Source organism: Lithobates pipiens, unplaced genomic scaffold, assembly GCF_037356315.1.
Source record: "Lithobates pipiens isolate NorthernLeopardFrog02 unplaced genomic scaffold, aLitPip1_a1.2 Scaffold_8, whole genome shotgun sequence".
Lineage (NCBI taxonomy): Eukaryota > Metazoa > Chordata > Amphibia > Anura > Ranidae > Lithobates > Lithobates pipiens.
Window position 1 is genome coordinate 601,740,865 of NW_027507903.1, and position 18,079 is coordinate 601,758,943.

An 18,079-nucleotide genomic window follows, 5' to 3' on the forward strand; every position below is an offset into this window, starting at 1 on the left:
GGCTTATCGGAATCCGGGAGCCCCCTTTACTAAGGGGGCCCCCGGATACCGGCCCCCCACCCTATGTGAATTAGTACAATGTAACCCTACCCATTCACCTGTGAAACAAATGTAAAAAAAAAACACAACACACAAGGGATAAAATAGTTTATTGCCCAGCTCCGGGGGTCTTCTTCCGTCTTCAGGGGTCTTCTCGCTGGACTCCTCCTCTATCTTCTGCTAGCTCTTTTACTAGCGGAGGAGCCTGGCTTTCTTCTTCACCACCGCCCAGGGGTCTTCTTCCGACTTCGGGGGTCTTGTCCCCCTCTTCGGGGGTCTTGTCCCCCTCTTTGGTACTTCTTGCCGGGCCACCGTGCCTTCTTCTAGCTCTTTTACAAGCAGTGGCCCGGTCTTCTGTCGCTGCCTTCTGTTCTTCTGTTCTTCTCTTTTTGAGCTGTTGCCTCGTCGCATTCACATAGGGTGGGGGGCCGGTATCCGGGGGCACCCTTATTAAAGGGGGCTCCCGGATTCCGATAAGCCCCCCGCCCGCAGACCCCGACAACCAATGGCCAGGGTTGTTGGGAAGAGGCCCTTGTACTCAGAAACATGGGGACAAGGTGCTTTGGTGGGGGGGCTGAGCGCTGGTACGACTCAGGAGGGGGGGGCGCTCTCTCGTCCCCACCCCCTTTCCTGACCGGCCGGGTAGCATGCTCAGATAAGGGTCTGATATGGACCTAGAGGGGGCCCCCACACCGTTTTTTCGGCGTAGGGCTTCCCCTTTAACTCCATACCAGGTGACAGGGCCAGCGACGCCTGCTTCGCTGGTCCCGGCTACCTGGAGCCACACTCAAAATGAGCAGACTTTTCTCTGGGCGGGAAAAGTCTGTTCATTTCAAAAGTACGGCGGACTAGCACACACACGGCCGTATTGTCCGCCGAAATGCGAGTCCGGCAGACATATTTAGGTGCAAAACTACTTTCTTAGTCCGCCAGACTTTTGGATAAAAAAAGTCAGCCTGAGCCCACACATGGGCGGATTGTCCACCGGATTGTTTGATCGCGTGTACGCGGCTTTATGCTCCTTCCATACATGTATGTCTTTTTCTGGTAACCTGCTGGAGTACCCAATGGAGAGTTGCCTTGTCTATTCTGATTAGCCTAACCTGAGCCAGTGGGCCCTTCAAATGTTTTTTGCTCTCATTACATTGTTTAAATTCATATCAGAGTCTCAGTGACTCTTGGATGCCCCTTTTTAAGTATCAAAGTGTCAGTATGAAGGGGGTATTTATATAGCCATCAATGTCTGAGAAGGTTCTCATTCATCTGGGTCATGGTGTAGGCAGGTAGGACAGGTGGTTAGGGTGCCACTGCTCTACTCAATGGGCAATGCCTTTGGGTTAGCAGTAGTGAACATCCTGTGATCACCAAATCACGTCCTCATTTACACTTGGTAGTAAAAAAAGTGTTCACATGACCGCTAATTACTACTGGTCCTAGAGAGATGCTGGCATAGAACTAATGTGTCTTCTACTATGGTAGAGGACACATTGGGGGAGCCTTCAACAAGGAGTTCTCACAAGATCTGGGAGGCCAACTTTGGGATCTAGAGTGCTATATATAGCATAAACTGTGTCACAGAGAGGCCCATACTGAAAAGTGTGACTAGGCAGGGACAGGAACTCATTTTTTTAACGTCAGCTAGGTCTCCCCCCTTCATCTGGGAGCAGGTTAGAGCCTAGGGAACTGTGAGAGAGCAAAAGTTAGACATCTCATCAAAATAGTTGACCAGCTTGTTTTCGGGGTTTGTCAGCTGCTTAATCCCTTGAGGCCCCATCCATAATTGTGAATGGGGCCATCACTGATTACATGCAAGAACCACAGAGGGGGTTCTCGGTAATTAGATTTGGAAGGCAGCTCCCGCAGCTAATTATGGACGTTCACATGTAATTGCCCACTTGCAAGTACATCCCTGGATGCAGACTATCTATGAGCAATTATAAGCAAGAGGCCACGATTAGCATTTATTGCAATGGGGTACCTCCTTAAACTCCAACTAAACTGTAGTAGGTGATGGCCCCATTCACAAGTGTTTTTAAATGGGCTGTAATGCCTGAGGCTGGTAGGTGTGGCTCCTGATAATATGGCACATTGGAAGCACTCCTATCATCTCCCCATCATCAGTAGTTGACTGGGAGCTGCCGTTGACAGCTCAGTAACAGTTCTGAGGGCTCTGACTGTGCATGCCCTCAAAACAACACATGGATGCATATATATGACACATGAGTGTAAAGGCCCACCCATTGTACTGCTGATTATCTGCATTAGGCTGTTGTAAAGGGGGTTATGGAAGGCATGCTTTTTGTAATGTTCAGGTTTTAAGAACTGCATTCCTGTTCTGTGCTTAAAGGGATTGTAAAGATAAAAAAAAATTTTTTTTTAAATAACAAACATGTTATACTTACCTCCACTGTGCAGCTCGTTTGGCACAGAGTGGCCCTGAACCTGCTCTTCTGGGGTCCCTCGGCGGCTGTCTCTGCTTCCTCCCTCAGATGCTTCTCACGTTCATGCGAGCTCCCTCGCATGGTGAGAAGCATCTGCGGGCGCGCTCCCGTGATACAGCCAGCAGCTATAGCCGCTCGCTGTATCACACGGCCCCGCCCCCCGGCGCTCCGCGTCAGTGGATGTGATTGACAGCAGCGTGAGCCAATGGCTGCAATGCTTTCCATCCATCCCCTCCAGCCAATCAGCGGCCAGGCTGAACGGTGGAAAGGACACCGGGGGACGAGCGCGGGACTTTCGAGGGGTGAGGTAAGTAAAACGGGGGGGGGGGGGGGCTGGGGGTGCCAGGACTGTCAGATGTTTTTTAAGGTGAAAAAACATTTACCTTTACAACCCCTTTAAGTTTGCTACTAACAGTGCCCTACTGGAAAGGACTGGTTTGTTACTGCTCTGCCAGTATGACTATTATATAAACCATTAAAGATGGCCTCTCTCGCTGTAGACTTCTCCCCCCAAGTAACCAGCCTCTAAAATGTTAGTTGGTCACACTCAACTGGTATTTGTTTGGTAATGTTGAAGACATGTTGCTCCTCATTCAAACAGCCAGTTCTAATGAATGCTAGGAACATAGGTAAAAGTTGGTTGTCCAAGAAAATGAAGGGTGATGTGAATGTTTGGGAAACCATCTTGTTCTAGTTACATAATCCAATTGCCAGGGGATGTGTCAAGGCAGATGTTGATTATCCAAGAACATGATGGCAGGTGTGAAAGCTTGTAAAACCACCTTGATTAAAATACAGCAGATGGTTGTCTGATATAGATGGAGGGTAAACTCTGCAGGTCAAGTCTCAGCAGTCACCTTAGGGAAAAGGGACATTCTTTCAAAGACACAGAGGTGTACATTTTGGATAAAGATGACAACTGGTTGAAAGACGTCTTCTACCTCAAACTGGAACAACCAACCCTAAACCGATGTGGAGGCCGTTACCATTACCTCTCACCCAAATGTAACACCATTTTAACATAACCGGACAATTTGACAATAAATTCACACCTTCAGCTGTGTAACTCCAACAAATAAAACCTGTCCCAGATTTTGGGGCACTGTAATGGAATAAAGAATATGTAAACCCCAGTGACATCTCTAGGGTTGTGTCACCTGGTGCAGTAAAACCTGGTGTCACCCCCCTCAATAATGTTTGCAGCCTGTGGGAGAGAGAGAGAGAGGAGGTAGGGAGAGGGAGATAGGGGTAGAGGGAGAGAGAGGGGGCGGCGAGAGAGAGAGGGCAGGGAGAGGGGGAAGAGAGAGGGACAGAGGGAGAGAGAGTGGGGCAGGGGGAGAGAGAGAGGGCTGAGAGAGGGGCAGAGAGAGAGAGAGGGGGCAGGGGGAGAGGGGCAGAGGGAGAGAGAGGGGGCAGGGAGAGGGAGAGAGGGGCATAAGGAGAGGGGCAGAGGGAGAGGGCTGGAGAGAGAGAGAGAGAGAGGGGCAGAGGGAGAGAGAGGGGGCAGGCTGAGAGAGAGAGGGCAGGGAGAGAGAGGGAGGGGATAGGGGAAGAGAGAGGGGGCAGAGGGAGAAGGCTGGGAGAGAGAGAGGGGCAGAGGGAGAGAGAGAGGTGCAGGGAGGGAGGGGAGAGGAGAGAGAGAGGGGGCAGGGAGAGAGAGAGAGAGCAGATAGAGAGGGGGCAGGACAAGAGAGAGAGGGGGGAGAGATAGAAAGGGCAGGGAGAGAGGGAAGAGCGATAGGGGAAGGGGGAGGGGGCAGGGAGAAAGAGAGGGAGAGAAAGAGGGCAGATAGAGAGGGGGGCAGGAAAAGAGAGAGACAGGGTAAGGGAGAAAGGGGGCAGGGACAAGAAAGTGATGGGCAGGGAGCGAGAGAGAGGGCAGAGAGAGCGGGGGCAGGGAGAGAGAGAGGGCAGGGAGAGGGGGAAGAGAGAGGGGCAGAGGGAGAGAGAGTGGGGCAGGGGGAGAGAGAGAGGGCTGAGAGAGGGGCAGAGAGAGAGAGAGGGGGCAGGGGGAGAGGGGCAGAGGGAGAGAGAGGGGGCAGGGAGAGGGAGAGAGGGGCAGAAGGAGAGGGGCAGAGAGAGAGGGCTGGGAGAGAGAGAGAGGGGCAGAGGGAGAGAGAGGGGCAGGCTGAGAGAGAGAGGGCAGGGAGAGAGAGGGAGGGGATAGGGGAAGAGCGAGGGGGCAGAGGGAGAAGGCTGGGAGAGAGAGAGGGGCAGAGGGAGAGAGAGGGGGCAGGGGGAGAGAGAGAGGTGCAGGGAGGGAGGGGAGAGGAGAGAGAGAGGGGACAAGGAGAGAGAGAGAGAGCAGATAGAGAGGGGGCAGGACAAGAGAGAGAGGGGGGAGAGATAGAAAGGGCAGGGAGAGAGGGAAGAGCGATAGGGGAAGGGAGAGGGGGCAGGGAGAAAGAGAGGGAGAGAAAGAGGGCAGATAGAGAGGGGGGCAGGAAAAGAGAGAGACAGGGTAAGGGAGAAAGGGGGCAGGGACAAGAAAGTGATGGGCAGGGAGCGAGAGAGAGGGCAGAGAGAGCGGGGGCAGGGAGAGAGGGGGCAGAGAGAGAGGGAGATGGGACAAGGGAATAGAGGGGGGTAGGGTCTAGTCAGTGCTCACTCACTTGGATGGTCCCGGGGGGCTCACTGGCTCAGTCAGCAGCTTCTCTTTCAATGTGGCTGTCGGCTTCACAGACAGAGCATACAGGCAGGGAGACCTCTCTCCCTGCAGGAGAAGGGATGTGTGTCATGCTCAGGCATGCTGGAGGTGGATGAAGCAGTGTGGGGATCACCTCCTTCCAGGACAGCTGCAGCTTCCAAACTGGCTGTCACCCCACCTGCAGAGGACAAAATGGTCATCGGAGAAGGGGGAGGAGAGGAGCAGATGAAAGGAGCCGTGGGTTTTCCCCCGGTCCTGCGTGTCTGCGGCCTTGCAGGGGGCATCAGCAACTGCTCGGCTCAGTCTGCCCCTGGTGTCACCACTCTGGAGGTTGTCACCCAGGTGCAATCCGCACCCACTGCCCCCCCCCCCCCCCCCCAGCGACACCACTGGTAAACCCAACGTTTAATATTCCAGATATGTGCCAGCTGTACCATGTTCCTGTATGAAAAAGTATCCTGTTCCCTATGTGTTGATTAATTTGTGTGAAATACCTGGTATTCCTGTGTCTGCTTCCTTTCAAAAATTGACCACACTATGCATGAGAGCACAGAGTGTTCCGTTTTCTGGCTGTGCTGGGAGCTCAGCCTGCTCTCTTCCAATGATCAGACTTGTCTTGACATGCACAGGGTGGTTTCAGAAACTTTCCCACCTACTATTCCGTTCCTAGACATCAACTTCTGGCTTGACACGTTCCATGGGGATTGGATTGAACCAAGCGAGTTACCTGTAGGCAGGTGCAGTCTGCTTTCTCCACTGCAGGTGGAGCTTGTCCACAGCTGCAAAGCAGGGTGAGGAGGAAGTTGAGAGGAACCTAATTCCTCTATGGTTTCCTCAGTCACAGGGAAGCAGTTATCTGATTGGATGCTGGCACCCCATGTTACTTTGGTGGCCATTTTGGGTCAGGCAAAGTCTATTTAGGACCCTGGTTTCAGGATTTAGCTTGCATTTTTACGAGTGTCTAAAGCAGGGACTGGTCTCCCCTCTGTCAAGGACAGTACAGGTGGTCAACCTCTCTACTGCCACTTTCTGTTACAACCTGTTAGTGCTCCCGGTCATGTTGCATCCCCACTGGGCCTGTTTGATTTTGCTGGACTTTGTTATAATATATGCTTGAAATTGCACCTGGACTGTGGGTGTGTGTTCTTTGCCTGCAGCATCAGACTGCACCTACCCACATACCCATGTGAATATAAATGCTGGGGTATGTTCCTGACACTTATTAGAACTGAGGAAGCTACTTAGAGGAGTAGTGAAAGTCTACAACATCAACATTACAGACCTGTATGGGGAGTATATGGCAGCCTCAGCCTGGACTTCGAACGGGCCATTTCGCTTCACCCCTTGGAGATTAGTCATGGGGATCACATGACTCCCCACATGGGTCCACCATCAATGTGCTGCTTTTGGATTCTTCCCTCTGACATTGTTGTAGCTTGGAGCCGCGTCAGGCTCTTCTTGCAGCCAACACTCACAATGGTTTAACATCGATCTCACGTCCCACCTGAGCGAACCCACAACTTTTTCCATAGTGTCGCTGTACAGCAGAAAAGATTTATGGGTGACATTGCTGTACAGGGGTTTACATGTGACAAAATGCTGGTAGTTATTTAGCAAAAAATACATTTATTCGTATTTAAATAAATAAAAAACTGCTTCCACTGGTGCCTGGAGTTAAGATTTTAATTGATGAGCAATACAAGGATTTAGGAAGCAGCCGTGATTAGAACGCTTGTCTACAACAATCTCTAAAATTCCAGTTGATATTCCTCTTGTCTAGCACTGCCACCTGGTGTTCATAACTGGTAAACGTGAATGGGATGTAAACCGATTTGGCAAGCTGTGAAACTATTTGGGATTTGGCCAGCCTAGACATCACGAACCAGTTCAGTGAGTCACTTCGGACTAAATGCAGAAATGACTATGAGAGTGGAAGATGCAGTGGGGGTTTTCAGGAGGAATAAAATGATATCTGTCATAAAATGTACAATAAATTCTTTGATGCCGTGGGGTTTATACTCTGCAAGGAATGCTGGAGCAGTTACAGCAACAACATTTTTTTTTAAAAGCGTAGCACCCTGATATTTAGGCAAGGTTGTTAATAAATGTATTTGCCAAATGATAGTTGCCTTGGCCAATTGTCAGATCAATTGATTTCACCCTAATTCTGGAATTGCTGTACTTCTCTCTTTTGCCGCTAGGTGGCCGGGTACATGGTGGCATTAGATAAGACGATGGCATTGCAAGGACAGATTAGGAAGGAATGGAGTGTCTCAGCCAGTGGGCAGGGATTTTCTTGGGTCCCTTGGCCTGCTGGGAGGGCCTATTTATTTGGGTGCAGTCAAGTCATCAGGGTTCTGTGCCACCTGGACGGCTGTCTGGCTGGATGTATGTTATGCTGCCCCAGACTACTAGGCCAGAGCCTGAGGCCTATCCTGGAGACATCTGGCTGCTAGGCTGTCTGAGGGCCTATCCAGAAGCAAAAGAGCAGCATAGCTTTGGGATTGCGGCTTGCAGTCCAACAAGAAGTGACGGTTCTGCCGGCCGGAGAACCAGCTGTGGTTGGAGGTAGAGGGAAAGCTGTCACCACTAAGGGACCATCCACCTTGTTACCAGGGACCACTGTGAGTAGCTGAAGCAAATACCAGAGCAGTATTCTCACTAACCGGGGATGGCGAAGAATTGGGAAACTTCAGCACGTGCCAAGCCAGTGACCCAGCCAGTGAATGTAACGCTTGCAGAGCAGTATTGTGTATCAAGCAAGGGACCAAGTAGGCCAGTGGGGGTGACGAGGCGGAAGATACTGACAAGAAGATTGGAAGAGCTCAGGGGATCCAGTGGCAGTGGATCAGCAAGTCTAGTGAGAGAGACTGGGAGCACAGTTGAGTGAAGATCTACAAGAGGAGATTGTAGAGGAAGTAATAGAGTTCATTATAACTTGTGTTAGAAACTGTTACAAGACTATTGCCATAGGAGATAGCAATCCTACGCATGCAGATGGGGTGTCTTGCTGGATGGCTTTCCCTGCATGGCTGTCTACCTATAGAGATCTCGGAGTCTGCCAATTAACATTGCAACTACTAAAGGTTATCCCTCTCTCCCACAGTTCTGTTTAAGAGACATTAAATCTCTTTGCATGCAAGAAGTGTCTGGCACCCATTAATCTACCTTGCATTACACCCATCATGCCTCTCAACCCACCCTTCACAGAAGGATGTCAGCTGTCCCTAACTCTGGACATCACATTAGTCCTGGAGAGGCCCGGGACTTGGCTACAAAAGCAATGTTGCCATCTCCCCCTGAAGTTCCCAAACCTTTCTGGAAAACGGTGTCTTTTATTACCTCTCTATTGATCTGCCAGAGTCTCCATCAGTATCTTCAGTTGTATTACTAGCAGTGGCAACCGCTCCATTAGGGCTGCGGGGAGGGGGGGCACCGCCCCCTTAATCCATGTGCCTGGCCACTAATCTACCGTATTTGCCGGCGTATAAGACGACTGGGCGTATAAGACGACCCCCTATTTTTCAAGTGAAAACATAGGTTTTGGGCAATACTCGCGGTATAAGACTACCTCCCTTCTGAGGCAACACCATTTAAAAAAATACAAAGCAAGAATGCCAACTACTCATCCGCCATGCTGTGTTAAGTCATAAAGTAAATCAAACAATAATAACACAAACAGAGATCTATTGAATGCCACGACTCTGGAAAGTAGAATTTTTCACTAACCGAACCTATACCACTTTTGGGTTACATTCTATGGGAATTGTCCACCAAAATGCATTTAATAAACCCCCTGTTATATGTCCCAGATTTACCTGTCCCTCTTGGGTGCCTGGGACCTCAAAGGCAAACAGCAGGATGTATAGTAGTAGGAGATCAGTGAATGGATTTACCCAGGGAAGTATGGTGAGCGGTGTATTATTTTAATGAATACAACGCCTGCTTGGATTGGTAGAGGCTGTAGCATCATCAGCCCGCGCCTCTCTCCCTCTCTCTCAAAGCCAATCCGAGCAGGCTACTTTATGTAGCCTGCTCGGATTGGCAGAGGTTGTCACTCTAATCCAAGCAGGCTCTGTATTCATTAATAGAATACATCGCTCGCCGGGATTGGCTCAACGGCGTATACTGTTTGTAGCTGAAGCCACATACAGTATTAGCAGACATTTGGGGGCTGACATCCATCGGGCAGCATTGTGTACCTGTATACCCGGCGTATAAGACGACCCCCGACTTTTGGGCATTTTTTTTAAGTGTAAAAGGTAGTCTTATACGCCAGCAAATACAGTACATGGATTTTTTCTTTTTTTGAAGCACATGTTTAGAGCCTAAGGGTGGGGTGTTGTTGTGTGACATTAGCAAATTAATATTTTCTAATGTCTTGCCGCTTCTCCTCCTGGTAAATCAGGAAGCTGTCCCTGAGACCCGATTGGCCATGGAGTCCTAGGACTAGAGTTGCCACCTCATCCCTTTAAACCAAAACACATATGAATTACACAGATTCTGGGGATAATTAAATGCAGATAAGGCACCAAGTGAGTTTAATTACCACCTTAATCAGACCCTGTGTAATTAATATGTGTTTGGGTTTAAAGAGATGAGGTGGCAACCATACCTAGGATCTTATTGATGGAGAGTGGGATGAGGCATTATCGGTGGAACTGCATATATGTGTGCGTACTTCAAAGTTAAATATTGGAGTTTGTTACAGGCATCCCAATGATGTTAATGAGGAGGTGGAGACTAAGCTCCTTGCATAGATAGAAAGGGTTGCAAGGGCTGAAGCAAAAGTAATAATGGGAAACATTAACCTGAAATTGAGTGGAGTAATGACACTCCTGCATTTTTAGCGCCCCCCAATTGCCTCCCATTAACCTGCAATGGCAACAGACGGGTTGTCACATACCTTGTAGGAGTCTGATATGACGAGGCCAGCCTCCCTTGTATCTCTGACCTAAGCCCCACTGAAGAGATGGTGGCTGGGGACAGGAGGAACATGAGTGCTGGGGAATGTTGCTTGCAGAACTTGCAGTTGAACTTGTAGGCTTGGTGGGACAACAGGTAGGGAGCTGGGATGAAGCTCAATAGATCAGCTGATGTTAAAGAGGCACTCCAACCAACTTGCAGGTTCAGGTTTTGTGGCTTGCCAGAACTTCCTGTGGTCAGGAGACAGGAGGATACCGGACTCAGGAGAACTGAGATGATAGGGAGCCAGCACAGGTATCCAGAGGCAGTGTTGGAGCTGGACAGAAGACGAAAGCAGAGTCGTGAGGGTAGCCGGGTTCGGTAACAGGCAGGCAGAAAGGTACAAGGCATTAAGCAGGAGCAGGATCAGGTGGGCGCTGGAATCCGGAAACAGTAGTCAGAGTATATCAGAGTCCAAAAGCAGAGTCAGGGAAAGCCGGGATCAGCAATGGGTATCGTGCAGGTTTAAATGGGGTTCAGAGGATCAAGACACAGCTGAAGACCAGTCAGCATTGTTAGAGAGTCAGGGTGCCCTTGAACCTCTTGAGATCCGCGCTATAGCCGAATGACGGCTACAGCGCGGACCTCCTTTGACGGGACTACGTCTATTGACGTCGTCCCATGCACGAGCGGCCTGCGCGCCCCCTGAGGAGCGCGCGCGGCACGCTCTGTAATCGGCGAGTCAATGCAATGCAATCCAACATGTCCATCAGCAGGTGGCAAGCCCACCAAATGTGACCCATTCAAGTGAACAGGGAAGTGCTAAAAACACCTTGCAACCATGAGCAATTCACACTGTTGCTGCACATTTGTTGGCCAATGAAGAGGTTAAAACAGGCAGTGAGAATAGGGTTACCCTTCAGAAGAGTGAAGATTTAGAGGTACTTCTAAATCTAGCCAAAAGGGACATGCTAATCTCGAACCATGCAGACTTTATTCTAATGTTCGTATAAAAGAACATCTGGGTAAACCATAACACCATTTAATTTACAGTATCAAGCTGTAAACAACAAGCACACTGGAAAAATGAAAAGAACAAATTTTCAAGGCTGAGGGCTGCTCTGCAAGACTTGGCCTGGGAGGGAATATTGTCATCAACACAGAACAAAAATGGGAAGGTTTCAAATTGACTGTATGCAAACACATTGCAAAATGTATATTCTCATGGGCATTATGTTTTGTAAACCTAGTGTCTGTGGTACAATGCAGTTCTACATCATGTTAAAAAATTAAAAATGAGATGTTATCTGAGGGATGATATCAATGTTATGTGCTCACAACATATCTTTTTAACTTGCAAACTTTTGGTGCAAAAAAAAATTGAAGTATAAAGTTATACTAACATGCAAACTCCGGCCAATAATGAAGGTGTCGGGGTCCTACTGTTGTTTGATACAAACAAAGCCTTCAACAGTGTAAATTGGAGGTACCTGTGGGCTGTGCTGGCAAGGTTGGCTTTGGCAACAACTTTATTTCCTAGGTACGCCTCCTGTCTTATCACCCCCAGGTGGTCATATGGGAAAAGGGGAAGGTCCTCCACTCCATTTGAGTTAGCCCTTGTACACACGGTCGGAGATTCCGAATGTGTCCGATCGGAGCGTTTTGTCGGATATTCCGACTGTGTGTGATCTGCATCGGACTGTTTCCGTCGGACCAAATTTTCCAACTTGCTGGAAATATTTTCCGACAAAATGCTCCGATTGGACATACTCCGATCATGTGTAGAGAATTCCGATCGGACAAAGTGCCACGCATGCTCAGATCAAATTCCTACATCAAAGCTATTGGCTACTAGCCTGAACATAGTCCCGTCGTAACTAAATAATGTCATCACGTTCTGAACGACAGAATTTTCCGACAACTTCGTCCGACCGTGTGTATACAACAGTTTTGGACAAAATCCGACGGACAAAATCCGACGGATTTGGTTGTCGGAATCTCCGATCGTGTGTACAAGGGCTTAGTGTGTAGTTAATCATGCATGCCCCGGTGCCTTGGCCAACTGGGGGAAGTCCAAAGTACTATACACAAGAGAGATAAGGAAGGCGTGTGGCCTGATGCATGAATCCTTTTAAAACATTTATTTGAAACAAATTGGTGTATACAGAAAATACTACGTATTCATAGGTGGCTGAGTTACAAGAATAATAGCACTAAAACAAATGGTAATACATGTTAAAATGATGCCCATACAAGGGATAAAAAGTGAATATTCAGTTAACGTGTTTCAAGGATTTTCCTCTTCCTCAGAGCCTTAGAAAACCGGGTCTGCTCTGTATGTTAAAATAGCGAGGGCTGGATGGATGGTGTATCACGGGGTGATTATTAAAGATACGGGAGGATTATCTTTCACTGTGGTGATATTCTTTCTACATCACAGCGCTCTACATTAAACAGACACCGAACAGATATGTATATAATTGCAGACGATATTGTAGTTACTAAAATGCCATATATTATAAAATTTAGGTATAAAAAAATATTTTTATACATGTGGATATATATACGTATATTAAAAACTGCCTCATAGATAGCTTCATAACAGGTATGAGAACAAAAGAAAAAACCTAGTGGCGAAAGACACGGTTGGGACCCCTAAGGGTCTATTATAGACCAAATGATAATGTAAAAAAAAAATTGTACATTTTATTTAGTATAACAACATATATAAATAACATATCTAAATAACAATCACTGTGTTAAAACCAAAGTGTGTGGTACCCAATAGTACAGATGCATGAAGAAACCACTGTTCTAAGGCTGGACGGACTAGTCATGATCCATAAAAGCATAGACACCTTACATATTACGTGTTTGCCCTATTTAGGCATCCACACCACCTGAAGTGATCTCTTGTTATATTTAATATCTATTTATGTAGTGATACTGGTTCAGTCTAAGCAGGAGCTATGTGCTCCACAGCTTTGTGTCCTTGTAGTGAAGCACTGGGTGCCCAAACTCTCCGGATCCGTTAAAGCCCTGAGGGTGGCTGTGCATGTCCTCCATGAATGGGATTAACCATCAATTCTCAAACACACTTTGTGTAGATCTGTGACTTTGTAAGTAGTTTTTACATCTTATATATTACACATAATTGGCTCTGTATGCAATGCATTTACTGTAAACCCTACTTTATTTACAAACTATGTTTACATTATCTACTCATTAACCACTTGCCGCCCGCCATATAGCAAAATGACAGAAGCAAATGGGTTGTGATTTCCTGCCAAGACGTCAAATGATGTGCCCAGGATAACATAGCCGGCACGCCCGCGAGGGTGTGCAGCACAGCGATCGGAGGTGCTCTGTGTCAGTCTGACACCCCGCAAACTCAGATCGTGGTATGTAGCCTCTGACAGAGGCTTCTTACCATGTGATCAGCTGTGACCAATTACAGCTGATCATCGCATGAACCAGGAAGTGCCAGTAAACGGCTTTTCTCAGTTCTCGCTGACAGGGAGAGCCGATCGGTGGCTCTCCCTGTCAGAAGGGGGGGGGGGGGGGGAATCTGTGCTAATAATCAGCACAGCCCCCATCAAAAGGTGCCCATCAGCTGCCAATCAGTGCCCAACACCTGCCAGGATGTCCCCATATTAAATGCCTGTTAGTGCCCATAACAGTGATGATCAGTGCCCACAACAGTGGCAATTAGCGGCCAAAAAAGTACAGATCAGTTCCCCATCAGTAATGCCTGTCAGTGCACAAATGAAGTGCCGATCAATGCCACTCAGTAATGCCTGTCAATAGCTCCTCATCAGTGCTGCCTATCCAGTGCCGCCTATCAGTGCCATCATTGTCAGTCTTTTTTCATTTATATCACAAAAATTTAAAACCACAGAGGTGATCAAATACCACCAAAAGAAACCTTTATTTGTGGGAAGAAAATTACAAACATTTAGTTTGGGTACAGTGTTGCATGACCGCGAAATTGTCATTCAAAATGCGACATCGCTGAAAGCTAAAAATTGGGGAAAGTGCCTTGCATGGAATGGATTAGATTGTATTACTTGCATATTTGTTTTGCATTGTAGAAAATCTGTACCCATCTGACTTAATTAACCTATGAAGAAGGACTGTTTTGTCCGTAACATGTAAGGTGTCTACGCTTGTATGGATCATCACTAGTCCATCCAGCCTTAAGACAGTGGTTTCTTCATACATCTGTACCATTGGGTACCACACAATTTGGTTTTAACACAGTGATTGTTATTTATATACGTTGTTTATATATGTTGTTATACTCAATAAAATAAAAAATAAAAAATTTACATTATCTTTTGGTCTGTCTATAATAGACCCTTAGGCCGCGTACACACGGGCGGACTGTCCGCCCAACTAGGTTCGTCAAACAGTTTGACAAACAGTCCGTTCAAAATTAGCATGAACGGACTTGACCACACACGACGAACGAACAGTCCGCTGAAAACTTGCGCGATGACGTGAACGGCACGTACGATGGGACGAGAAATTCGGCGTCTGATACACTGCAATGCAACCTTCGCCGTGTAAATTCTTTCTGAGCATGCGCGAGACTTAGTTTGCCGAACAAGCCTACACACGAGCGGACTGTCCGCTCAAACCAAGTTTCAGCGGACAGTCTTACGGAAATTCCGAAAAACTTTGTTCGTCAGACTGTCCACTGAAACTGTCCGCTGAAGCCCACACACGAGCGGACTGTCCGCTGAAACACTGTTCAGCGGACAAAGTTGGACGAACAGTTCGCCCGTGTGTACACGGCCTTAGGGGTCCCAACTTTCGGCACTAGGTTTTTTCCTTTGTTCTTAATTATTGTGGGTCAGGCAAACCAAATTGTTCTCTATACACACTCCAATCCCTGCTCTTTCTCATAACAGGTATGTGTACATGGGACCAATTATTATGTTGGTGGATAGTGTAAGCCCTTGTACACACGGTCGGAGATTCCGACGGAATGTGTCCGATCGGACAGTTTTGTCAGATATTCCGACTGTGTGTGGGCTCCATCGGACTGTTTCCATCGGAGTATCCGACGGACCAAGTTTTCCAACTTGTTGGTAAAATTTTCCAACAAAATGCTCCAATCGGACATACTCTGATCATGTGTAGAGAATTCCGATCGGACAAAGTGCCACGCATGCTCAGATCAAATTCCTACATCAAAGCTATTGGCTATTAGCCTGAACGTAGTCCCGTTGTAACAAAAGACATTATTAGTTGCGGACATGAACCACTAGAGCTGAAATACTGCAGCTGGCCTGTTTGATTACATGTGCATATTTTGCCTTTGCAATGTATATAAATATAAACATAAACACACAGATAAATGCACAAAATTGCGTTGAAGGATATTCACATGAACTCTGTATTTCGAAAACCAACCATAAAAACACACACATATAGTTATATATAGATACGCATAACAGTAGGGAAGGCAAGTTGCATGAATTTTAATGTATACCGGTAAGAGTGGAAATGGAAGTAGTAGTGTTGGCCTTGCGGACCTGGCTTGCTGCATGACACTATGGGACCAAAATACGATCGGCATTGGTAAGCCATACCCAGTGTTTATATTAGTGATGATATTCTGGCATGAGTGTTGCGCTAACGCCAGATGGAACAGACAAGTGGGTAATCAAAGCACTAAAGCATGATAGTATATAAAGGGAATATAGGAGTAGACCTGACCTACCTTAGCACCATGGGAGTGTATAGAGATCAGGTCATCCGTTGGTCTTGGAAACCTGTAGGTGCAACAGGGGATGCAGATTAAATTCCCTATAAGAAAAACTTAGCTGGATGGTAGCGGGTTATAACAGGGTATGTATAGAGCTAGCCAGGTATGCTGGTGCAGCATAGTATACTTAAATATACTGGATCATGGTGCGGATGAAATGTAACTAATACTGACCTTCCCAATGGAGTGTTGCAGCCTCTCTATCCAGCACTGATTTGTGGATGGATGTCAATGTGGGGACAAGCTCTCTTCTTGTACCCCCATTCATTCACATAGGGGGGTTGTGGGGGCCCCCTTGTTAAAGGGGGCTTCCAAATTTCAATAAGCCCCCGCCACAGCCCACCACAACCATTGGCCAGGGTTGTGGGGAAAAGTCCCCTGTCCCCATCAACAGGGGCACAAAGTGCTTTTGGGGGCAAAGCCCCCCTGTCCCAGAGCACCCCCACATGTTGAAGGCATTTGGCCTGGTATTGTTTGGGGGGGTGCTCGCTTCCTTCCTTTCCTTTCCCTTTCCTTCCTTTCCTGGCCTGCGTGCATGAAAAGGGGTCTGGTATAGATTTTGGGGAAGGCCCTGTGCCATTTTTTTTTTTTTGGCGGGGGGTTCCCCTGAAAATCTATATGAGACCCGAAGAGCGAGAAAAACCATTGACAGCTAATGACTTATCAGTTGTTAAGGATTAGTTGTTAAAGGTGCGGTGGCCAGCTTCCTGTCCCGTTCCTGAACAACCAGCTATTCACAGTTTGTTAAAGATGAAAAAAAAAAGCTGTGATTTAAAAAAGAGCTGGATGCATTTCCTAAATGAACTTAATTATAACTGGATAACAACATTTCTAGGTAATCACACCAGAGTTTGTTGATTAAGGGAAGCCGATTGCCTTTGGGGGATCAGAAAGAAGTGTTTTCCACTTTGGAGCAAACTGGTCCATACTTTATAGGGTTTTTTCCTTCTTCTGCATCAACTGTGGGTATAGGATTGTGTATATGGAGGTTTTCTATCTAGTTATTTGTGGAACTGGATGGACTTGTGTCTTTTTTCAGCCAATTAACTATGTAACTATGCAATCATAAGGTATATACATAATTATGTTTTTTCTTTTTATATTCTATCATATTTATTGTACATTACATATTAGAACATATTTATGTCTTTTAGACTTTATTATTTTTACATTTTATGTAATCCTAATTTCTCAGTCCTGGCTAAAGGGGGAATGGACATTCTGAGGTTCTGAAACAAGTTGGCTTCTTCTCTTGTCATGTCTTATACAATAAAGAGCTACTGGGCTCATGCTAGTTTTGTGCCTGTCTCATCCTTTCTACGTTCTTCAGATTTTTATAGCTGTCTATGTTTCTGTTAGGAAGATAAAAACTAAATTTGTGGTGATCATTGTCATTGAGACTGAAAGTGATGGGAAATTTTAAATTTTGAGTTGTCATTGGAACAGACAAAAAGAGGGGAAAACTGCCAGTTGGGACACTTGTTATGATGACAGTGCTTTAAGATGGGATTTACCTCACTTTGGAGGGATTTCTTTTCACTTTATGTTGGGTTTCTAGGACAAAGAGTAAAGGGAAAGTTCCTAAAGGGACATAGATGGCAAAATAAAAATAAAAAAAATAACCTCACATGGGTTTTTAGCATTCTCTACTCCAGGCTTTCTCAACCAGGGTTCCTCCAAAGGTTGCTAGGGGTTCCTTAAGCAGTGAACAATGACAGATTAATATCCCACCTACAAGGACTGTAAATGTAAGGTCACTTTTACAATGATTACCAGTGCAGGCTTATGTAAAGGGACACTACAATTTTTCAGTCTGTGTCTCTTTGTTTTTATTTGTCCCAACCACAGCCACTGTAGCTTTGGCTGGAAAGCTTGGTCTGCGTGTAAATTTGCAAAAAAATATTAGTAAAGTTGTGCAAATGACTACATTTATGTTCGGCATCAATACATGTATTACAAAGAAATATTTCTTAGAATACATTCTGTTTACTATACTGGGCTTTTATATTTTTCATATTTGAATGATATACAGAAGCATTCACTTGTGTCTAATGTTGCTTTTGCTTTGTGTTTATATAAATGTTACACGTCTTATTTTGCTGCATTTAAACCGCTTTCATTCCTTTTTACAGGTTTATGAGAATGTACTATGAAGACGTTAAAAGCATCATAAATTAATCTGAAATGCGATCAATTTGTCCCTGAAAGGACCTAAAAGCATAGCTTTTCTTGGTTGCATTTGACGGAAGTCTGACACTTGACTATACAAGCTCT